Source organism: Papio anubis, chromosome 10 (assembly GCF_008728515.1).
Source record: "Papio anubis isolate 15944 chromosome 10, Panubis1.0, whole genome shotgun sequence".
Taxonomy (NCBI): Eukaryota; Metazoa; Chordata; class Mammalia; order Primates; family Cercopithecidae; genus Papio; species Papio anubis.
This window is the reverse complement of record NC_044985.1, coordinates 90,129,620-90,154,568: the sequence shown is the minus strand read 5'-3', so window position 1 is coordinate 90,154,568 and position 24,949 is coordinate 90,129,620. Positions and strand designations below refer to the sequence as shown.

Sequence of the window (24,949 nt, the reverse complement as noted above, 5' to 3'; positions counted from 1 at the left end):
TAGTTACTATTATTATTACTATTACTATTTTTATTAGTATCTTTCCAGTCTTTTTTTTTTTTTTTCTGAGATGGAGTTTCGCTCTTGTTGCCCAGGCTGGAGTGCAACGGCATGATCTCGGCTCACTGCAACCTCAGCCTCCTGGGTTCAAGTGATTGAACCCCATCTCTACTAAAAAAAAAAATGCAAAAAATTAGCCAGGTGTGGTGGCGCATGCCTGTAATCCCAGCTACTCAGGAGGCTGAGACAGGAGAATTACTTAAACCTGGAAGGTGGAAGTTGTGGTGAGCTGAGATCGTGCCACTGCATTGCAGCCTGGGCGATAGAGTGAGACCCCTGTCTCAAAGGAAAAAATAAGTAATTTCTCACTGACTGCACTTGTCCACCCCCTTTCCTCTAACTACTCCCCAAATCATTTGGTCTGGCTTGCTCGTCAACCACCCATCTGTCTGTAGATGCTCTTGTAAAGTCACCAATGACTCACCTACTGCTTAAACCAAGGAATGCTTTTCCCATTCTACCCTCCTGGTCATCTCTGAAACATTTCTGCCTGATGGCTATACCTTTCTTTAAATCTTTTTGTTTAGTATTTTAGGACACCGGCATATTTTAAAAACCCAGATATCATATGATTAATCAGCATTTCAGTATGTATTGCTAACTAACAAACTTTTTAAAACATAATCATCTTTCCATTATCGCACCTGACAAAATGAACAAGTGCTCCTTGACTTACTTCATCTAATACCCAGTGTGTGTTAAAATTTCTCTGATTGTCTCAAAGGCAGTCAGGCTTCAAACAAGGTCTACACATTTTATCTGGTTATAAAGTCCCTTAACTCTCTTTTATTTTATGAGTCCCTCATCTCTCCTTTCATTCTCATACAATAAATTTGTTGGAGAATCATTTATCCTTTAGAATGTTACACATTTTAGATGTGGCTGGTTGCTTTCTCATAATGTCATTTAACTTTTCCTCCATCCCCGGCATTTCCGGCAAAATGGTAGTTAGATTTAGAGATTTGATTCTATTTGGTTCAATTTACTTTAGGCAAGAACACTTCATAGGTGATGCTGTGCACTTCCTATTGTATCACATCAAGAGGCACGGAATGTCTGGCTGGCCCACATTTAGTGATGTTAAGATCGATCAGGTGGGTTCAAGTAGTAGCCTAATTCTTCATTTGTAAAGTTCCTCCATCAACCTTTAATCTACTTATTTTAGCATCCACGGAAGATCGTTGCCTAGATCCATTATATCTTCAGGAGTTGCAAAATGGTGATTTTCTAATCCTTTCATTTTTTTACCCCTACAATTATAAGCTGGATTTTTTTTATGTAAAGAAAAACTTTCTTTTATTAATAGTTTGGCTATCCTCAGCACAGCGCATACAGGAAATACAGGAAAATGCTTAATTCTCCTTATTTTCAGGGTAATGACAGTAAATGAGTTATAATGCCCTAACAACCTCCAAATGGTGACCAATTAGTTTTTCCTTCAGTGTCATTATGAACTCACAGATTTTTAATATATTTGATGAGCTGCAGTCATTATTTATCTTGATTTCTGTCCAAAACGTCTCTTCTGAGACCAGAGAAAGGCCTTCAAGATGGCTGTTTTATGGCCAGGTGCAGTAGCTCATGCCTGTAATTCCAGCACTTTGAGAGGCCGAGGCAGGAGGATCACCTGAGGTCAGGAGTTCAAGACCAGCCTGGTCAGCATGGCGAAACCCTGTTTCTACCAAAAATACAAAAATTAGCCAGGCATGGTGGTGCATGCCTGTAGTCCCAGCTACTCAGGAGGCTGAAGCAGGAGAATCACCTGGACCCAGGAGGCGGAGGTTGCAGTGAGCCGAGATCACGCCACCACACTCCAGCCTAGGTGACAGAGTGAGACTCCATCTCAAAAAAATAGATGGCTCGGCCAGGCGTGGTGGCTCACGCCTGTAATCCCAGCACTTTGGGAGGCCGAGGCGGGCAGATCACAAGGTCAGGAGATCGAGACCACGGTGAAACCCCGTCTCTACTAAAAATACAAAAAATTAGCCGGGCGAGGTGGTGGGTGCCTGTAGTCCCAGCTACTCAGGAGGCTGAGGCAGGAGAATGGCGTGAACCCAGGAGGCGGAGCTTGCAGTGAGCCGAGATCACGCCACTGCACTCCAGCTTGGGGGACAGAGCGGGACTCCGTCTCAAAAAAAAAAAAAAAAAAAAATAGATGGCTCTTTTATCCTGTTGACTTAATTTATAACTTCTTTGTTTTCCAGCTCATATAGGTACTAACTTTATATAGGTAGTGTACATTTCCTGTCATTTTTCCAAAGACCTCTGGCAGCTTCGTAAAGAAAATGGATATTTAGAGACTATAATCTAGGCACAACTGGAGCTCGTCACTACTTGCTTTTTATTACTTCTAGGTGTTTTGGAGAACAGAGCTAAAATTACATTTTTAAGAGAAAAATATAATTTTGAGTTCATCCTTCCAATTCAAATTTAAAATTACAATGTTTTAACTTCCTTGATTTTTAAAATCTTTTTTTATATTTTTTCTTTTTAAAAATTGTTTTAAATTATTTTATTCATATTTATTTATACATTTCTTTTGGGTTTTGTTACCCACGAATATAAACATCCTTGATTTTTGTACATTATTTCTCTGCTCTTGTACTGATTACTGAATATCTTCATTCTAAATTATATTCACGTAAGTTTTAATTTCACTTTACTTTTCAATATATCTAGAATAGTTTCAAATAATGCCAATATTTCTACTATCAATAAATATTGATTGCGTTTCAAGTTTCTTTGCAATTCTTTTGTTCTTAAATTATATCTCCTAAGGATGTACAGGAAAAATACTGTATTTGAAAGTCACTTGAAGTGATTTTTTTCTCTGTGTGAAGATGCTACCAACTTGACATACAGTTAGGTTCATTAGTTTCCTGTTGTTTTTCATTTTTAAAGCCTGCTGTCTTCATTTGATTCTGTTTTATTCATTTAATTAAATAAAACAAATATGATTACAAAAACAGAATTATATATCAAGATACATGTTTTTTGGTTTTTGTAGGGACAAGGTCTTGCCTTGTCACGCAGGCCGGAGCACAGTGGCATAGTCATCGCTTATTACAGGCTCAAACTCCTGGGCTCAAATGATCCTCCCACCTCAGCTTCCCAAGTAGCTGGGATTACAGGCATGAGCCACGACGCCCAGCTCAAGTTACTTTTTAGATACCTTTTGTTGCAAAGGGAATGGATTGTAGATAGGGACAGGTTTCATCCCTATCTTTTTCACTTTTATACTACCCTATTTATAGATAACCATTTTAATATAAGTATATACAGATGTGTGTGTGAGTGCACGTGTATACACGCACATTCACATATGCACACACTTTGTCTTAATCAAACATTAGCATACTATAATACAGTTCTAGACCTTCATCTTGTTTTGCTAAAATATATCTTGGTGATCACTCTATATCAGTACACGAAGATTTTCTTTATTTCTCTGTCATCTGCAAAAGACTCCATTGTGTGGATATACCATAATCTATTTGATTTATGTGTGTCTCTTATATATAATATAGAGTTGAATTAGCTTGTTTTTCACTGTCACCAGCCTGGACAACATGGCGAAACGCTGTCTCTACTAAAAGTACAAAAATTAACTGGGCATGGTGGTGGGCACCTGTAATCCCAGCTACTAAGGAGGCTGAGGCAGGAGAATCGCTTGAACTCAGGAGGCGGAGGTTGCAGTGAGCCAAGATTGCACCACTGCACTCCAGACTGGGTGACAAGAACGAGATTCTGTCTTTAAAAAAAAAAAAAATCCTTGGCATGTGAATAGTGATCTCACTCAGGTTCCATTCTGGGAATGACATCCATATGAAAGTTTCAAAGTTAATTATTAGTCATTTGTCACACTGACCATCACAGGTTGTGGGGAAGGTCCTTACAGATGTTTTCACCATTTAAAAACTTCACACAGGCCGATGCGGTGGCTCACACTTGTAATCCCAGCACTTTGGGAAGCCAAGGCAGACAGATCACTTGAGGCCAGGCCAGGTGTTCGAGACCAGCCTGGCCAACATGGTGAAACCCTGTCTCCACTAAAAATGCAAAAACAATTAGCTGAGTGTGATGGTATGTGCCTGTAATCCCAGCTACTCAGGAGGCTGAGGCAGGAAAATCTCTTGAATCTGGGAGGCAGAGGTTGTAGTGAGCTGAGATCATGCCACTGCACTCCAGCCTAGGCAACAGAGTGAGACTCTCAAAAAAAAAATAAAATAAAAACTTCACAAAGAGCCACTGAGTCCCTTCCTCCTCCACGTTGTGTTCCTGACTATACCACGGGCAAATAGGAGTAGAGAATCAGGAAAGAGTAAGCCAACCTCTGCAAACTGTCCTACAGGCTTAGAGAATGTGGTAACTAACAACAAATTCTCCAGTTTGTCTTGCAGGGCAGCAGATAAGGAAATAGTTTGTCACAATCCCTTCCCTTTGCAACAAAATTGGGTGACAGGTTGAAACTGGCTGGAACCAATATGGCTGACTAGAGTCAGCTCGGAATAGACCTGCTTACCCAATGAGTGACCTTTTGACATCACAGCCCAAATTTCCACCACATGTTACATACCAACTCCACCTGAATTTGCATGTGCGACCTATGAAGAAGAATGAAGAGGCAACAAACAGCCCATGCCCAGCAAACACTCTCAGCGGCAGGCACAGCTGCCTTTTCCTGAATCTACATCCTACCTGAGCACTCAACAGTGACATAATCCCTTCAGATATTGGGTACAGGGTGCGGTCATGTCCCAGAAACATAACATCCAGAGATTACAAATTGTTATCTGGCACTCTCTTCAAATAGAAGGGCAATCCTTTTGTAATTCCAGTCTCATGAAATCCATTGCCTTTCCTTAAGGCCTTGCCTTCTCAATTATTTTTGAGCTGAAATCCTCCTGAATAATGAACTGTCAGACAAAAAGAGGTTCGGAAAATAACAATACAGACTGCCAACGGCTAAGCTATAAAAATGATTGTCCCTGCTTTTTACTCCAAGGATAAACAGGATTTTTTTCTAGCTTGTTTCCCTTTGTGGTAGCCCTATAATGTTAGCCACTATGAACCAAGGAACCAGTATGTGTCAGGGGCTGTGCTAAGCAGGTAAACTTATGTGCTTTCTTTTCATTCCATCTTCACAAAAATTCTGTAAGGGAGAGTTTGCAGTCAGTTTTTCATTTATTTGTTTCAAACACAAAGTCACCCAGATTACCTCACACAATGAGATGTTATTGTAATGATACCTTGAATGATGAAGTTGTCCTTATTTTTCAAGGAATTTAACACGGTGTAATGTATGTGAGTCACAACTTAGTCTGGCAACATATCATAACAAACTCAAAGTAATGGTGACCTAAACACATAAGAGCTTGTATCTCTCAAGAGAAAAAAATGTCTGGAAATAAAAGGTTGCTAGCATTACTTCAGTGCCTCAAGAATTTCTGAACTGAGACAGCTTTGGTAACTTCTCCCCTACACTTGTCTTTCCCTTGTAGTTCCAAAAGAGTGGCTGAAGCTACAGCCGTCTTGTTGACCTTCCAAGTCATACCTTGAAATCTGAGCCAGCTTTCCTTGAAGCCCCAGCCGGTGTTTTGTATCGAAATCTTAGTGGCCACGCTCAGTTTCATTGGAAGCTGGGAAATGTAGTGCTTTGTCTGAGTATACTGCTGTCCTAAGTAAAACTGTGGTTCTGATGATAAGAAAGGAGGGAATGGATTTTTTTGGTGGTAATTGTGGTCTCTGTCACAAGGTGAAGAGGTGGTATAGCACCTTACCAATAGAAAGTATAACCAGTCTGGGCATGGTGGCTCACACCTGTAATCCCAGCACTTTGGAAGGCCAAGGCGGGAGGATCACTTGAGCCCAGGAGTTCAAAACCAACCAGGGCAATGTAGCTGAGGTTGTTAATCAGCAGCACTTGTTTTCTGAGCACCCGTCATGATCCTGCTGATCAATAATAGAATATGATTAAAGCAGGATGGTGTAAAGACACTGGCCAAAACCAGCTACAACCAAGATGGTGACGAAAGGGACTTCTAGTTGCCCTTACTGCTCGTTATAAGCCAATTACAATGTATTAGCATGCTAAGACAATCCCACCAGTACCATGAGTTTACAAATGGCCATGGCAACGCCCAAAAGTTACCTTATATGGTTTAAAAGGGGAGGAACTCTTGGTTCTGGAACCTCTCCACCCCTTTTCTAGAACATTTGTGAATGACCCACCCCTTATGTAGCATATAATTACGGAATGGCTATAGATCTAGCTAGACAGCAATCCGTATGTGCTACTCTCTGCCTGTGGGTAGCCCTGCTCTGTCTATGGAGCAGTCATTTTCCCATACTCTATTCCTGTCATAAACTTCCATTGCTCACACTTTATTCTGTTGGCCCACTCTTGAATTCTTTCCTGTGTGAAGTCAAGAACTCTACTGGTCCGACCCCAATTTGGGGATTCACCTATTTATAGTGAGACCCCAACTCTACAAGAAAAAAAAAATTAGCTGGGCATGGTAGGGGCACATGCCTAGAGTTCCCGTTACTTTGGAGGCTGAGATGGGAGAATCACTTGAGTCCAGGAGGTTGAGACTGCAGATCATGGCCACTGCATTCCAGCTTGGGCAACAGAGTGAGACCCTGTCTCAAAAGAAAGAAAGTATAAGGCTGGGCATGGTGGCTCACACCTGTAATCCCAGCACTTTGGGAGGCTGAGGCAGGTGGATCACTTGAGGTCAGGAGTTCAAGACCTGCCTGGCCAATATGGTGAAACCCTGTCTCTACTAAAAATACAAAACAAAGTTAGCCAGGCATAGTGGCATGCATCAGTAATCCCAGCTACTGGAGGGGCTGAGGCAGGATGATCACTTGAACCAGGGAGGTGGAGGTTGCAGTGAGCCAAGATCATGCCACTGCACTCCAACCTGGGAGACAGAGTGAGACTGTCTCAAAAAGAAGAAAGAAAGAAAGAAAAACCAGAAAGTATCTAGGGCAGTTCATAGCAAGTAACAATAAAAACACAAACATTTATTGAAACTTTATTCTTTATGTGCTTTACACATACCATCTCAGTGAAACCTCACAACAACATTATGATATAGGTAATATCATTATCCCCATTCTCCAGATTTAAAAAACAGGGCTTGAATAAGTAATTTCAGAAACATGCTTATGGTCATCTAGCCAGGCAGTGCAAGAGCAACTCGGATTTAAAAACTCATCCTTCTAATGGCCCAGATCTTGTCATCAGTATTTGATGAGCTCTCCTCTCCCTCTGAAACAAGCGACTAATCACAAAATTGCAAGTTGAAGAGTCTCATTCTAGAGAGGAAAGACCTCTCCTGGAAAATGTGTGGTCAGTGTCTTTCTCAGGGCTGGGCCTTTTATCTGCAAGTGCAACAGCACTTAATCAGTCTGACTCTGCTTTTTCTACCAGCAAGTAATTTCTTCAGTGCCATTTCCATTTTCTCTTCTGGCCAAGACTGCCCTGCTCTTTGCATTTATCATCCTTACGTGCATTGGTGCCATAATAATTTTGGTTTTGTTTCCAGACAAATTTCCAAAGGTGACATTAACTGCAACTTTTTGATAGCCACGATGACAGGAGAGGAAATAAAATATCAAGTATGCTCTTTTTATTATGTTTTAAAGCACTATAAATTTGTGTTCATTGCAGAGGGCTTATGGACTCTAGCTGAAGCTATACACTTCCAACTCTGTTGCTACCTGACTCTAGAGGATGCAAGAGAGGCTTTTGTTTTTCCATTTCAATATGCTTTATAATTCAACAAAAATTTCTCCTCACGTTGCTTCCTGGATTTCGTAAAAACTTAAATGGAAAATGTTAAGTAGCTTAATAGCAAAGCAACACCAAGTAGCATGCTTGGAATAACATTTTTAAAATATAGTCTCATTATATTAAATAAGTCTCATTATTGTAATTATGCTGCTGCAAGTACAGTGAATGACATACACGTCATTATTTAATTTTATGGAAAAAGCTTTCTAAATTGTTTGTTGACAGATAACACCAGATTCTCTTTTTACTTTGCCTAAATTGCAGCCTATGCTAAGGTTTTGTCTTTTACTTTAATATTTCTTAAAATGTACTTATCCTTTAGGGTACAACTTGATAATAGCATGAGATAAACCAGTAATTGCTTGGAAGACAGGTTCGACAGCACTGAAACTTTCGTATTCTAGGGTGGCAATAAATTTAGTTGTCACTTTTTAAAATGCCTTAAAGAACTCTGTAGAGTATGATATTATGCAACCATTAAAAGCATGTTTGTGAATAATATGTAATGACATGAAAAAATGCTCATGATGTAAGTAAAATGGGTAGGCTATAAAACTCCATGTCTGACCTAACTAATCTCACATATCTTTTAAATATTAAAAATATGCCAAAATGTCAAGACTGGTTTCTCTAAATGGGGGTGGGGGTGGATTAAGAATGATTTTTGTCATTTTCAAAATGAGGTCTCCTTGTGTTGCCCAGGCTGGTCTTGAACTCCTAGACTCAAGTGATTCTCCCACCTTGGCCTCCCAAAGTGCTGGGATTATAGGCGTGAGCCACCATGCCTGGCTGCAACTTTTTTAATTGAAAAAAAAAAAGATTTTGGCCTGGCACAGTGGCTCACGCCTATAATCCCAGCACTTTGGGAGGCCAAGGAGGGCAGATCACCTGCGATCAGGAGTTCGAGACCAGCCTGACCAACATGGAGAAACCCCGTCTCTACTAAAAATACAAACATTAGCAGGGCCTGGTGGTGGGCGCCTGTAATCCCAGCTACTTGGGAGACTGAGGCAGGAGAATCGCTTGAACCCGGGAGGTAGAGGTTGCAGTGAGCCGAGATCATGCCATTCCACTCCAGCCTGGGCAACAAGAGCAAAATTCTGTCTCAAAAAGAAAAGAAAAAAGGTTTTTTGTTATGGGGGATTTGGGGGTTTTTCTTTTCTTTTCTTTTCTTTTTTTTTTTTTTATGAGACAAGGTATTGCTCTGTTACCGAGGCTGGAGTACAGTGCCATGAATACAACTCACTGCATCCTCAACCTCCCAGACTCAAGCACTCCTCCCACCTCAGCCTCCTGAGAAGCTGGAACTACAGTCGTGCACCACCACGCCTGGCTACTTATTTGTATTTTTTGTAGAGATGGGGTTTCTCCATGTTGCCCAGGCTGGTCTTTAACTCCTGGACTCAAGTAATCTGCTAGCCTCAGCCTCCCAAAGTGCTAAGACTATAGGCGTGAGCCACTGCACTCAACCAAAGTTATTATTTTAAAAGTTCCTTTGAATGAGTGAGTGGAAGGTGCTACAGTGTGACCATGATTGTAACTCAGTAAAGCCTAAACAAGCCACTAGCATCTTATTCTATGGACAGTTTCATTCCGAAGATATCAAGCATCTCCAGAGCTTGTGGTAAAGATAATGGTCTGGGCTCTTTTCTATCCTCCTTCTTCCAGCAACTCCACCTGGACCTCTGCCACTCCAGGCAAATCAGGCTGTCCTGTCAGGACCTGCTTGGACTGTTCTTTCCGTCTATTTACATTGCCACTGTGAGGTTGACTCCCTTCTTCAGGATGGCTGAAAAGATCAGTTGAGATCTCCTTTTGAAAATTCAGGGGACCAGGTGCAGTGGCTCACACCTATAATCCCAGCACTTTGGGAGGCTGAGGCGGGTGGATCACCTAAGGTCAGAAGTTCGAGACCAACCTGGCCAACATGGTGAAACCCTGTCTCTACTAAAAATACAAAAACTAGCCGGGTGTGGTGGCAGGTGCCTGTAATCCCAGCTACTTGGAAAGCTGAGGCAGGAGAATCGCTTGAACCCAGGAGGCGGAGGTTGCAGTGAGCCAAGATCGTGCCACTGCACTTCAGTCTGCATGACAGAGTGAGACTCCATCCCCATACCCACTCCCAAAAAATGGTTAAGGTCCAGACACATGCCTTACAACTGTAATCCCAGCAGTTTGGGAGTCTGATGTGACAGGATCACTTAAGCCCAGGAGGTCAAGGCTGTAGTGAGCCATGATCATGCCACTGCACTCCAGCCTGGGTGACAGGCTGAGATCCTGTCAAAATAATAATAATAAAATAAGTAAATAAAAATAAAAGTGGTCAAGATAAGTCAGGCACTGTGGTGTGTATCCGTATTCCCAGTTACCCAGAAGGCTAAGGCAAGAGGATCACATGAGCCCAGAAGTTTGAGACTATAATGCACTATGATAGTACCTGTGAGTAGCCACTGCACTTCAACCTAGGCAAAATAGCAAGACCTCGTCTCTTTTTAAAAATGGTTAAAACAGTAAGTTTTGTGTGTTTTTTACTACAATTTTTTTTATTAAGAAAATTTTCTAAAAATTCAGTACAGAGAGCTCCAACAGAACAGAAGAAACCCAATGAACCTGGACATACATTGGTAAGTTTGTGAAGGGGATCAGAATATGCCACCCCCAAATATATCACTTTGGTATAAGGTTTATTTTATGCTGAAAGCAATTAAGAAATAGTGGACACAGGAAGAACCTTTGCTCTCTTCCTTTCTGCCTAAAACCAGTGCATAAGTTTCCCTTTGTACAGATAACACAAGTTTCCATTTATAAAGATATGTTTGGCCGGGCGCGGTGGCTCAAGCCTGTAATCCCAGCACTTTGGGAGGCCGAGACGGGCGGATCACAAGGTCAGGAGATCGAGACCATCCTGGCTAACACGGCGAAACCCCGTCTCTACTAAAAACACAAAAAATTAGCCGGGCGAGGTGGTGGCGCCTGTGGTCCCAGCTACTCGGGAGGCTGAGGCAGGAGAATAGCGGGAACCCGGGAGGCGGAGCTTGCAGTGAGCTGAGATCTGGCCACTGCACTCCAGCCTGGGCGACAGAGCGAGACTCCGTCTCAAAAAAAATAAAAAATAAAAAAATAAAGATATGTTTGTCTCTAGTACCAGGAGAGAAGAATCACTTTTTTTTTTTTTTTTTTAAATGGAGTCTTGCTCTGTCACCCAGGCTGGAGTGCAGTGGCACGATCTCCACTCACTGCAAGCTCCGCCTCCTGGGTTCACGCCATTCTTCTGCCTCAGCCCCCCAAATAGCTGGGACTAGAGGCGCCCGCCACCGCGCCCGGCTAATTTTTTGTATTTTTAGTAGAAACAGCGTTTCACCATGTTAGCCAGGAAGGTCTCGATCTCCTGACCTCATGATCCGCCTGCCTCGGCCTCCCAAAGTGCTGGGATTACAGGCATGAGCCACGAGGAAAACAATTTTTAACCACCAGACTATCATCACTGGAGATGACACTGAACTGAGTGTGCATAACAAACTTGGGAGCTTGTTTGGAGGTTCTAGCAGGGAAGCACGGTTACTCTTATACCCCTGACCGAAGATCAGTCCTTCTTTATCGGGGATGGTCATCCTCTTCCACCAAGCGTGCAGCTTTGGGAGGATGCACATGGGGTGGTAAGGGAGGAAGAGGACACCCACCTAGCCATCCAGATCAGCTGAATCAACCTTGGCAATCAATGGGGTGAGAGATGTCACAACCAGATTGCCCTCACATCCTGCATAACAAACTTTACTTAACAAGCCTTGTCTACTATACATTTCCTAATCACCTGCCCACAATTTACTGCCCCTAGAAGCCCAAACCACCTCACTTCCCTTTGTCTAGTCACTTCTCTACAATTTATCACCCTTTGTTAAAATGGCATATAAGCTCCAAACCGCTTCTTTGGGTTTTTAATTCTTTTCTGTGATGACCCTGTGTGCTCGTGAAATAAATCTTTTCTCCTGTTAATCTGTCTTTTGTCAGTTCAGTTTGCAAGCCCCAGCTTCCAAATTTAAGAGGGTACACAGGAATTTTTTCCTCCTACATTACTTTGATGTCTCTGTGTACCATTGCAGTGGTGTATCTAGGCTGGCAACTATAGTAGATCAATTTTTAGTACCCCCTTTTTCAATATGACCAGAATAATTTCAGTAATATCATGAAATGAAACAAAAACTGCAGATGGCGAGGTGTTTTTTTGTTTGTGTGTTTGTTATAGAGTCTCCTTCTGTTGCCCAGACTGGAGTACAGTGGCACGATCGTGGTTCACTGCACCCTCAACCTCCTGGGCTCCAGTAATTCTCACATCTCAGCCTCCAAGTAGCTTGGACTACAGGCATGTGCTGCCACGCTAACTTTTACAGACAGGGTCTCACTATGTTGCTCTGGCTGGTCTCGGACTTCTGCACTCAAGCAATCGTCCCACCTCAGCCTCCCGAAGTGCTGGGATTTCAGGTGTGAGCTACCACACTGAGGCATGAGCTACCACAGAATTTTTTTTAATTGAACCTCATAATATAGAATTATACCAGGAAGCTAAATTAAAAATAAATGAGTAATATATAGCCACAGTACAAGAAAAGAAAAAATGGACAATGATTTCCTCCCAGTTTTTATATCTAACTAACAATTTGACCATAGATCTCTTGGTTACAGTATGACATAATAATATTTTATGCAAATAATTGTCCAGCAATTAATAACTAAATTTTTTAAAAACTGAAATGTCTGCAGAAGATACAATTTAGGCAACTACTAAGTCACATCATTGCCATATGCCTTTACTTCTTGATTCAGTTTGTAGTTTTAAAATAGAATATTAAAAAAAAAAATTTTTTTTTAACTTTTTCCTTCCTCTTTTTTTCAATTTTTTTTTTTGAGACAAGGTCTTGCTCTGTCACCCAGGCTCCAGAATGGAGTGGCACAATCACACCTCACTGCAGTCTCAAAGTCCCAGGGTCAAGTGATCCTTCCACCTCAGTCTCCCAAGTAGCTGGGACCACAGGGACAAGCCACCATACCCAGCTTTTTTTTTTTTGGTAGACACAGAGTCTCACTATGTTGCCCAGGTTGGTCTTGAACTATTGGGCTCAAGTGATCCTCCTGCCTCAGCTCCCAAAGGGACCATTTTTTGAAATAATTTTTAGACCAGGCACTGTGGCTCATGCCTGTAATCCTAGCACTTTGGGAGGCCAAGGCAGGCAAATCACCGGAGATCAGGAGTTCAAGACCAGCCTGGCCAACATGGCGAGACCCCATCTCTACTAAAAATACAAAAATTAGCTGGGCGTGGTGGTACATGCCTGTAATCCCAGCTACTAGGGAGGCTGAGGCAGGAGAATCGCTTGAACCCGGGAAACAGAGGTTGCAGTGAGCCGAGATCGTGCCACTGCACTCCAGCCTGGGCGACAGAGTGAGACTCCATCTCAAAAAAAAAAAAATTTAACGTAAAAAAATCCAAATTCAGCCAAAAATTTCATCTATGGACTAAAATTTACAATTGCCAAAGGGGAAAAAAAATAGTACACCTTGAAGCACTTTTTGTTTCACTGTTTAAAATTTTTAAAAACTAAAACTTCCAAGAGAGAATATGGAATAAAGAAGTTGAAATGCCAACTTCTGCTTCTTTATTTTGCTATGGTTGTGCTATCATTATGTATTTTGAATCTATTGCTTGAATGCAGGCCCATGTAGATCGCAATGGGAAAATACAAGCTGTGCCAATGTTTTGGAACCATTATCAACTTAATCTCAAGAGAAAGCATATCTGAATCAACACACAGCATCGGGGCATCTTTCTAAATGGGAGTTGTTTCAGTTATCTTCAGTGTAAAATACATTGTCAATTAAAGAGAAGTAACAAAAATTAAAATAAGAACAGTTATTTTTTATGTAAAATACATTCTCTATTTAAGAGTAGATTATACATATTCATGAAACTACAGCTCATTATAATCACAGTAATTGTTCACAACTTAAACCAAAATCAACAAGAGGTCTCTTGAGGGGAGGAGTAGTTCATCATGGAGTTGAGAATTGCTGGCACATGGTGCCAACAAAAAGCAGAAGGGCTTTAGTTGGTTTTATTATCGTTTTTTAAATTCCCTACAGACAGTAGTCCCTTTATTGCCTACACCTGGGTGGACTGCTACCTACTACATGACCTTTCATCATACCTCCATTCTGTAGTTAAGCTCGGCATGGTTGGTTTTGTTAATTTCATAATGCTTTATAATGCATTCAGGTTTTAGTAGGGAAACATTGGAGATTCATTTTCTTTTAATGAACAAATCTAAAGTTCCTTATGCAATAAAAATAAGCACCCAGTGACTTACCATTCTGCATATTCAATTTTCCTAAATGGAAGAAACTCAATAGGAAAAGAATTAGAAAGAGATACAAAAATTGAAAGTGCAAATTGCTGGAGGATCCAGACGGTGTCCATGAGTGAGGAGGACAGAGGAGAAAGGTGTGGAGCCAGGATGCAATGCCCTGCCAAAAGCGGGCAGGTGGTACTGGGAGTAAGCCACTACGCAGGCAGCTCAAACAGTATCCTTGTTGGGACATGGGTCCAGTGTACCCAAATCTGCTGATTTTTTCATGAGGAGCCAATAATCTAGATGGCTAAGATTCCTGACTTCTAAAGGTTGGAAATTAATTCAAACTCTAGAAAACACTGCTTCACAAACAAAACACATTCACAGCTGCAGTGAGCCCTCAGGCTACCAATTTCCTAATGAAAAATGCAAAAGTAGCAGCTGAACAAGTTTAAAGAGATTGAGAAAATGTGCTGTTTTATCTGATCCTTTTCCTTTCCTAAAATGTGGCATTTTGGAAAACTCCAGATACACTTACATCATAGCCACAATTATCTGCAGTTTAATGAGAAAAGTAGCATAATTAGAGTAGGTAATTGGGAGTGACCTGAATGTCCACAGCAGCCCTTTCTCTTAAATCAGGGCCAACAATGGTGTCACCCAGATGCTGTTGACTAACTGATGTACAACAGATTTACTTAACCACTGGCAAACCACATTTCCTTTTCCAGGGCAATAACTTAAAAGATTATGTATCTCCCTTTGTTGCAGAGAGAGGAAATACTTCCTAGACTCAGGGCAGCTGTGACCTGTTCTCCCAGAGAAATCATTAAACCACAAGGATTCAGACAGAGCCCAGAGCCCTGAAAACTTTGGTCACGCGCTTTCCCGGAGCAGCCACGGGCACCGGCAACTTCCGAGAGGTGAGTGCTTGCTTTGCCCCCCAAAGCTTCACACCCCGCCTGCATGCCATGTGTCTGAGCCAGTAGATTGTAGTTAAGAAAACCAACCTAAAAATGCTTTGTATCTGGATCTCTTTTGAATTTGCATTTGACATATTAAAAGTAAGGTTTATTCAAATTAGAGATAAAACAGAAGTTGTTCCCCGCATTTCTGCAGGTAATGAGAACTTCGGAAATCTTAGTGGAAGAGATGGAGAACTAAGTCCTCCACAGACTTTCCCACTAAGTATCCTCAAGACTCACTTTCTACACGGGGGAAAACAGAATTAGAAGCAAGAATCTAGACAAGGCTTTGTCCTCATTCAGAAGCCTTTAAGAATTCTCTGCTTTAAGTGGATGAAAACTTCCCTGTATGGCTGGGTTGCCATGGTTCCTTGCTGTGACCCCCAGGGCTACTGAGCCTGCCACTGTGAGTCCATTTCAGTCTCTGGAAAAAGCTTTGTGTGTCTCCAGCCTCACAGTTTAACCAAGTAAGGGCCCCCCAAGTCTAATCTCCTTCCTGACTACCCTGAAGAGCCAGGCCTAAGAAAGGCATTTACACAAGATAGTCATCACCCTGTATGACCGGTGGAAAAAACTGAAGTGTCTTTGTTTCTCATTAATCAGCTTCTTTGTAAGAAAGTGTCCTTTCGTATATCTCTTTTCCAATGCTTTTGTTCCAGATTTCTTTTTCAAACAACAACAAAAAGGTTAGAAAAGATAATTGACAAAAATTATTATGACCTGATGATATCATATTCTCCCAAATGTCTATTTCTAAAATTTCTATCATCAGAGTTTTTAGATGTTTGGGGGAAATATGCTATTTTAGCATCACACAAGAAAGAGCAAGAATAATACTAACCTTAATGATATCAAAAGCTGAAAGGCCAAGTTAGCAACCCCAATTTTTCTCGTGGGGTTGATGGGAGGGGAGGGGATAACCTACTTAAAATCACCCAACCCTTTCTCACTATTAAATCTTCATTAGATTAATATGAATCTTCTCTTTTACAATGTAATATCTTCAAAAGAACAGTTTTCTAATAGTGATATTTCAAGCATTAGTGGAGAAATGCTATTTGTATGAAATGGGAGATCCTATTCCCCAGAATAATATGATAGTGGCATTGTGTATCTTCCATCTCTGAGCCCAGTTGGCCCTATAGACCTCCTTGCACACATTCTCCTGTCAAAAACCCATTGAGACCAGGCATGGTGCCCCATGCCTGTAATCCCAGCACTTTGGGAGGCTGAGGCAGGAGGATTACTTGAGCCCAGGAGTTTAAGACCTGCCTGAGCAATACAGTGAGACCCTGTCTCTAATTTTATTTTATTTTATTTTATTTTATTTTATTTATTTTTATTTTATTTTTTATTGGCTTTTTTTTGGGGGACGGAGTCTGTGCTCCCAGGCTGGAGTGCAGTGGCTGATCTCGCTCACTGTAAAGCTCCGGGCCCCCGGTTCATGCTATTCTCCCGGGCCAGCCTCCCAAGTAGCTGAGACTACAGGCGCCCGCCACCACCGCCAGTTTTTGTATTTTTAGTAGAGACGGGTTTCACCAAGTTAACCAGGATAGTCTCGATCTCCTGACCTCGATCCACCCGCCGGCCCCAAAGTGCTGGGATTACAGGCTTGAGCCACCGCGCCCGGCCTAATTTTATTTTTATTTTGAGATGGAGTCTTGCTGTGTCGCCCAGGCTGGAGTGCAGTGGCACTATCTCGGCTCACTGCAACCTCCACCTCCTGGTTCAAGCGATTCTCCTGCCTCAGCCTCCCAAGTAGCTGGGGACTACAGGCGCACGCCACCACTTCTGGCTAATTTTTGTATTTTTAGTAGAGACAGGGTTTCACCATATTGGTCAGGCTGGTCTCGAACTCCAGACCTCAGGTGATCCACCCACCTCCACCTCCCAAAGTGCTAGGATTTCAGGTGTGAGCCACCATGCCCAGCTCCTGTCTCTATTTTTAAAAATAAAAAAGTGTATTATGAAAAGAAACCCCTTGAAATACTAGCCATAACAGCCTTCAGAAAATTTGCAAATGATTTTTTTAAAAGTGGCAAAACTGTCCTGAAATCCTTCTACCTGGCAGAAGTTTTGCTATCCCTTCCTCTCATACACTCAATTCTGTAAATATCTCTTCCAATAAGGAGATGGATAGCCCAATGATTAAGTCTCTTAAGATAATGGTATTTGAAGTCAGAACGTCTGGAACCAAACCCCAACTCTGCCACTTACACGAAAGGCTCTCTTAACAGATCTCCAATTAACTGGCCCACCAGCTAAACCAATGCACCAAACAGCCTGGCTGGTATCTACTATACCCTTAACGCTCCGAGGTGGCAAGTAGCTTATCTCTAGTACACCTGAGCACTTCAGCTCCTTTTGCATAACAGATCAACTGCAAGTCATGCCTTAGGGTGTCAAACGGAAGCTCTTCAAACATACATCAAACTATAAGGCACATTTGCAGAGATATTTTATTTATTATTCCTTTTATTTATTGTTTCTTAGACTAATTTCAAAGCTAAGCAAGCATGTGTTTTAATTGTTTTAGGTGGTGGCTAAAACATAAAAACGCATACACTTTCCTGGGTTTCATTGTGTACTGTGCTTAAACTATGCTTGGCACATAGGACAGTCCTTGATCAATGGCATTTCTCTTGTCGCTTTTTATATTCTTTGCTACTCAATGGTTCCTGCTCTAGAGCCAAAAATAAACTCACAAAGTAACCACAACTTCCTGAGATTCTCCTCAATAATGGCTTTTACAGATGAAATTGTGATTTTGTGTGATTATAGAACATAGTATAGACTATAGTAAATACTAATACTGCTAATGCAAAGGAATGGAAACTAGCAGAGCTCTACTAAGTACCCCCTTCACTGACCACATCTATTCATCCAGTCTCACAAAACACTGAAAAATATGCCAAGATTGAATCAAGGGATTGCGGGTAGGTGTGGAAGAGCATATATTCTTATAAAGCAGAGGGATATTTGTAGTTTGAAAAAGTGCACCCCACTTTTTCCGACCCCCACTGTGAGAATTCCTGCTTTAGATTTCCTAGACTTGGTCTTTAACAGTGGACAAAAACAAAAGCCTGTGCTTCTCTGGCAGCTGACCTTTCATGGCCTAACAATGTGCACTTTCAGGTATCACATGGTTAAGCTGAAGTTAGACTATACAAAAATAAAGATAGCAGCCGGGCTCAATGTCTCACGCCTGTAATCCCAGCACTTTGGGAGGCCGAGGCGGGAAGATCACTAGGTCAGGAGATTGAGACCATCCTGGCTAACATGGTGAAACCCCGTCTCTACCAAAAATACAAAAAAAAAAAAATATATATATATATATATAGGCGTGGGGGCGGGCGCCTATAGTCCCAGCAACTCGGCAGGCTGAGGCAGGAGAATGGCATGAACCCGGGAGGCGGAGCTTGCAGTGAGCCGAGACTGCGCCACTGCACTCCATGCTGGGCAACAGAGTAAGACTCCATCTCAAATAATAATAATAATAATAATAATAAATAAATAAAATTAAAAAGATAACTAGCTGTCAGAGGTAAGCTCGCCACATCAAGGCTTGCCTACCTTCCAGCTCCATACTTCTCATCCCTTGAATTTATGAATTCTAAGTCCTGCCTCAGGTACACAGATGTGCCCACATCTGCCAGGCCCATAGATGGTGACCGGGATAAAAATCAAACCTTTAGGCCGGGCACTTTGGGAGACTGAGGTGGGTGGGTCACAAGGTCAGGAGTTCGAGACCAGCCTGGCCAATATGGTGAAACCCCATCTCTACTAAAAATACAAAAAAATTAGCTGGGCATGGTGGCGCATGCCTGTAATCCCAGCTACTTAGGAGGCGGACGTGGAGAATTCCTTGAACAAGGGAGGTGAAGGTTGCAGTGAGCCGTGATCACACCACTGCACTCCAGCCTGGGCAACAAAGCGAGACTCCATCTCAAAAAAAAAAAAAAATCAAATCTTTAAGGCCAGGCATGGTGGCTCATGCCTGTAATCCCAGCACCTTGGGAGACTGAGGTGGGTGGATCAACTGAGGTCAGGAATTCAAGACCAGTGGGGCCAACATGGTGAAACCCCATCTCTACCAAAAATACAAAAATTAACCGGGCATGGTGGCGGGTGCCTGTAATCCCAGCTACTCAGGAGGCTGAGGCAGGAGAATCACTTGAACCTGGGAGGCGGAGGTTGCAGTGAGCCGAGATTGTGCCATTGCACTCTAGCCTGGGCAACAGAGCGAGACTCTGACTCAAAAAAAAAAAAGTTAAAATTCACAATTAACCAATATGTGATTCCATCTCTTCACTATCAGGACACACTGAAGCACAGAAAGTAAAATCTCCTGATGAGCCTTATACCATGCATTTGAAGAACATTCCATCTCTGCTAATTTAACTTAACTTTTCATAAGCAAAACCCTACCCAGAGAAAGGAGGGGTGGGTGCCCCCATCCATAACTGATTTTCAGCCTGCAGAACAGCTAGTAGCAGTGATTTCCATTCAAAAAACAAACTTGTTACACCAACACATGCTGGTCAAAAGAATTAATTTGTACAGTATGTTCATGGCTTACTTTTCTCTAGGATTGCATGATGAATTTTTACGGAGGGTGGTGGGGGAAGGGAAGAACCACATTCAAAACCCAACATCATTCTTCTCTACACTGTCATTTCAAAAGCCAGATAAAAGTGGAATGAGGAATGCAGCCGTTCTGAACACCACCCTCCATTTCATTCTGGAACCAGGAAGGTACACCCAGGCATGACAATAGCTTCTCTCCTCACAGAAAATTAACTGGTAAGTGCTGTCCTGTTTGTTTTCCTCAAACTGACACATTTACAGCTGACCTGATGAGGATTCCTGCAGATGATTTATTTACAAAACAGTATTTGACTAACTACCAGCTGGCAAAAAAGGAAAAGGACTACTGATCGTTTACAAAATCCTCTGTCTGCAGATTCATATTTTTGGTCTTGGCAAAAGTGTTTAGGGACGATCCTTCAGGGTTCGCTACAGCTGCTGATTAATCCTAAAACACTGCAAGAGAGAAAATGAGCATGTTGCTGGGGTGGGCGGACAAAGAAGAACTTTCAGTAATTTTCTCAGCTTTTACCTACATAATTACAGCTCATACATCTGGCTTTTAAGGAGTTGTGATCTAGAAATAGTCAAACATCATTTGTGGAAGACTCACTGTTGAGAAACTAGTAGAAAAAATTGGTACTCCGAGAGGAAAACTGGTATCGCCCTCTTTAGATTACAAGGTGGGAAAAAAGTTCTAAACTGAGTTGTATTGCGGTTCCCTGCCACTGGCTCCCCATTTGTACAATGAAAGGTTTGTGATTTGTTGTGCTCTCCCATTTCTTTGTTGTTGTTGCCTTGTCGAATCTCGCTATCAATTTCTTGTTAGAATAATTGGTATCTGGGCTCTCCCAACAAGGGGTAGATGGCTAAATGCAGGGAAGACTGTGGGAGAGAAGAGTTCAGCTATTCAGTTGTTCCTTTTCTAGTCAGAAACTGTGAGCACCAATTGCCTTTTATCTTTTCCTCCAAAAGAAAGCTAATGAAAACCAAATAAAGTTTGATAACAGAACTTTCACTGGCAATAATGCTCTTAAACTGCCTTTTTCACTTAAGGCAGACTCATTCACTCAAGAATCCACAAACCTGTTGTTACATGAATCCGATGGTATTTTCGTTTAAACAAAACAAAACAAAAAAGGCCAAGGGACCTTTCCTGGGTCTCAAGTTACAAGTAATTATTCTTAGTGAATAATTCTCATTATATTTGTACATCTTCCAGACACTAGATTATTATGTTTTTCATGGCCTATTTTGTTATTTTATCTGATTTAAGTCACTTAGTTTATAAAAGGTCATACATTCTCTGTTACTTGACCGCTAATTGTCATGTCCCTGAGATAAATATTTAATAACAGATCATGTTAACCAGAATTATAATCATGTAAAAATAAATGAAGTAGAAAAGATTGAATATGCAAAACTGATAAGAGATGTGTTACTCTGATGGTGAGATTATAGATGTGTCAAGGAGAAAAAACTTCTGTTCCCTCTTAGATTTGTTATTAGGCACCAGCAAATGAAACTGACAGAAGAAAGATTAGCAAGAGAAAACAAAATTTAATTGTATGTATGTAGATTTGGGCGTTCCCAAGTAAATGTGACTCAGAGGTTGCTGAGTGAGCTATGATTGTGCCACTGCATTCCAGCCTGGGCAACCAGAACCTAACCCTATCTAAAAAAAAAAAAAAAAAACAAGTGACTCAGATGGGCAGTTAGAATTTGGGGCTTACATGCCATCTTTTTTTTTCTTTTTTTTTTAAGTGTGTGTTTTTTTGTTTTTGTTTTGTTTTATATATGCCATCTTAATAGAATAGGAGAAATGGAAGAGAAGGGCACTTATGGGAAAACAAATGACTTTTTGGAAACATAAATGGGTCCTTAGGAGAACAGACCAGTGATATGATAGTTTTGGTGACAATATCTGTTCAGGTGTGGTGCAGAGACTTCTCATCTCTGGTGATAAGGGTCAGTCTTCCCTGATTGCTTCCAGGGAGGGAATCTATGGCAAGTTAAGGTTTCTTGAGTTCTTTTGGAAGGCTCTGCTTTTAGGCAGATAAGAGACTTCAGAACTCAAATCCCTTCTGCTCAAAGTAGTTTTTATGCCACCCTTGTGTATTCTATACTGCTTCAGGCAATATATCCATTCCTTTTCCCCAAACTTAGTCTAATGGTACATTATTTTTATAACGTTAAAACTGTATAATATTGCCAGGTGCAGTGGTGTGCAGCTAGAGTCCTAGCTACTCAGGAGGCTGAGGCAGGAGGATCTCTTGAACCCAAGAGATGGAGTCCAGCCTGGGCAATATAGTGAGATCCTGTCTCTAGGGAAAAAAAATAACCATCTATTTTTTTTCAGGTATGAATTACCATATAAACCACGAAGTTAAACTTTTAAATCTGGTGGTGATATTCAGTCCTAATTCACCTGGTTTCTTTGGTGACATTAACTTCAGTATGGCTACTACCTCATCATAGACACTATGCCACAATAAAAACTGGTAGTAGAAAATTAAAAGGTAGAAAAGGGATAACCAGTTAAATCAAGATTAATAACATAGCACTCTCTTGAACTTGGACAATTTCCAAATATGCCTCAAATCTATAACTGCACAATATCTTTACACTTGTAATTTTGATTTTGCCAAGTCGTCCCGAGCTTTGCCTCTAACTTGTCTCATGGCATGAGGCAGTGTAAACTCTCTGGACCTCAGCTTCCTTTCCTTTACAATAAATCAAATGGACAAGATTCCTTCCAAAACTCTCCAATTCCTTTTTGGGTTTTTTTTTTACCCCTTCTTATTAAGTCGTTACTCAATGTGATCTATATAATGGGTTATCTAGCATATACAATGGGTACTTAATATTTAGTGAAAAAAATCTTCTATTCAGACTCTGTTTTCATATTTTTCAACATGAACTTGATCTTATTATGTTCCGATTATTTTACTGAGACTCAAATAAGTGGAAAAATGTTCTTCATTGTTAAAGAAAGTGGCATCAATAGGAATAAAATATAACATGAATCAGGCACGAATTTTTGCTAGAAATTATGCAATCCTCCCTTCATTGGAGTGGAGAAGGGCAGGGGTGAGGAATGGGACCTGGCTTTGCCTACAGAAAAGTTTATCTCTGGGCGAAGCAAATTGACCTAGGGGAGATCCAATTGCCCAAACTTGGTCTCGTTGCCTTTTATTCAGCAAACAAACTCAGCTAGCCCATGTAAATCGAGTGTGTGAAACATTGCAAACAGCAACTCTCTACAGGACAGGTGCAAATAAAGACCTGTTTTGTGATAAAAAGAATTCAACAAAGCAAATAAATAAGGTATGTTAGGGCTTTTTGGATGATGTAATATTTTTGTTTTACTCTCAGTTTTCACCTTCATCGTCAGGCAGAGGAAGATGGAAACTGTAAAATTTGGGTTACTTATTTGGAAGACTAATATTTTCTCCTGTCAGAGAGGTGTTTAGCATTAACTAAGAGAATCTACCTGTATTGGTCATTGTCAATCAAGCAAATATTGACTGAACCCTCAGTTAGTGTGATGGGAGAAGACAGGGGATTTTAATGGTAACTTGTTAACCTCAGAAAGCTTTGAGTTGTGCTGCCTGGGACGCAGAATTAAGTTCATAAACTAAGAAGTTTTAAAACTGTGTAGTGCCTAGAGAATATAGAGTTCAGAAAAGAAAGGGATTGGATTTGAACTGAAGTATGAAGGCTCACAGTTCATGGGGAAGGTGAGAAGGTGAGAGGGTTTTGGTGTGCCATCATAGGTCCTAGTGAGATGAGAAGATCTGGACTTTGGCCAGCTGCTGAGGCATACCAGAAGTCCTTCCTGGCCTGAGTAGCCTTGCGGAAGAACTTACTGGGAGGGAGGAGCTTGGCACAGCCTTTGACCTCTGAGAGGAGAGGAAATGTGAGATCAGCATGCAAATAAAAATGGAAAGGCTGGGCACAGTGGCTCATGCCTATAATCCCAGCACTTTGGGAGGCTGAGGCGGGTGGATTACCTGAGGTCAGGAGTTCGAGACCGGCCTGGCAACATGGCAAAACCCCATTTCTACCAAAAATACAAAAATTAGCTGAGCGTGGTGGTGCACACTGTAATCCCAGCTACTCAGGAGGCTGAGGCAGGAGAATCACGTGAACCCAGGAGGCGGAGGTTGTGGTGAGCCAAGATTGCGCCACTGCACTCCAGCCTGGGTGACAGAGCGAGACTTCGTCTCAAAAAAATATATAAAAATAAAAATAGAAAGAGTTGTTTCCACTAAAATCTCAGAGCACAGGCAGCCCTATTTTGGGACAACTTTAACAAAAAATATATATATATATCATAAGAGAATGGAATTCTCTGGCCTCCTACCTTCACTTCATCCTAAAGCTCTACCCAATTTTGACAAGACAAGAAGCCCAGTGATATGGCAGCATACCTGTAGAAACGTGGCACCCAAGGAGGAGCAGACTTGTACACAAACACATGTAACTCACCTGGCCCTGGAAATACTTTTTGTTGTTGTTGTTGTTAGACAGAGTTTTCGCTCTATTGCCTAGGCTGGAGTGCAGTTACGCAATCTCAGCTCACTGCAACCTCCACCTCCCAGGTTCAAGCGATTCTCCTGCCTCAGCCTCCTGAGTAGCTGGGACTGCACATACTTTTTTTAGAGAACTCTTTTCGAGCATGTTTCTCTGGCAAACGCAGAGGTCAATGTACCAGTCAATGGGGACACTCCAATGACTCCTGAGTTACAACTGTAAATACTACCCCATTTGTACCCACTGTCAACTGAGGAAATTTTTCAGGTTACAACCAAAATATATTTGTATGGCACTTGATATTTTTCACTGTCTATTCTTGACAAGACTGCCCATTACTATCTTCTAGGAAATATACATCTAACTCAAACGTGTAATGAAGGTTCTGACTTAAGTCTTTAAATCCTGTAACCCCAGTGTTGCCGATCTGTATATACAATTTCAGAATTTAACTAGGCCAGATAATCCAGCTGTGCACAAAGCCAGGTCACCCAACTAGGATCAGGAAGCTCCCATTGTTTGCACCGAGTAGGGTTTTAAAATTCCACAGAGGCCTACCAGTGGGTTGGGAGGTGTTCTTAGAACACCAGAAACAGGAGGCCCTGTTGTTATCACTGGCAGTCCCTAGATGACAAAGTCTTGTGTAAAGTGAAATGGAA

The 24,949-nt window shown here is 41.5% G+C and overlaps 1 protein-coding gene across 2 annotated transcripts in view; it reads left to right on the top strand.

Annotated features, from left to right (window-relative positions):
• Positions 1-13,784: 13,784 nt before the first annotated feature.
• GPR1 (G protein-coupled receptor 1) overlaps positions 13,785-24,949 on the top strand; it is a 48,257-nt gene continuing 37,092 nt past the window's right edge. The window contains exons 1-2 of one of the 2 annotated variants that reach the window (XM_009182865.3): positions 13,785-15,125; positions 19,856-19,970. The gene's annotated coding sequence lies outside the window, so the exon portion shown is untranslated. Of the gene's footprint in view, positions 15,126-19,851; positions 19,971-24,949 lie in introns of both variants that reach the window. The other variant, XM_003907852.4, reaches the window with a different exon arrangement.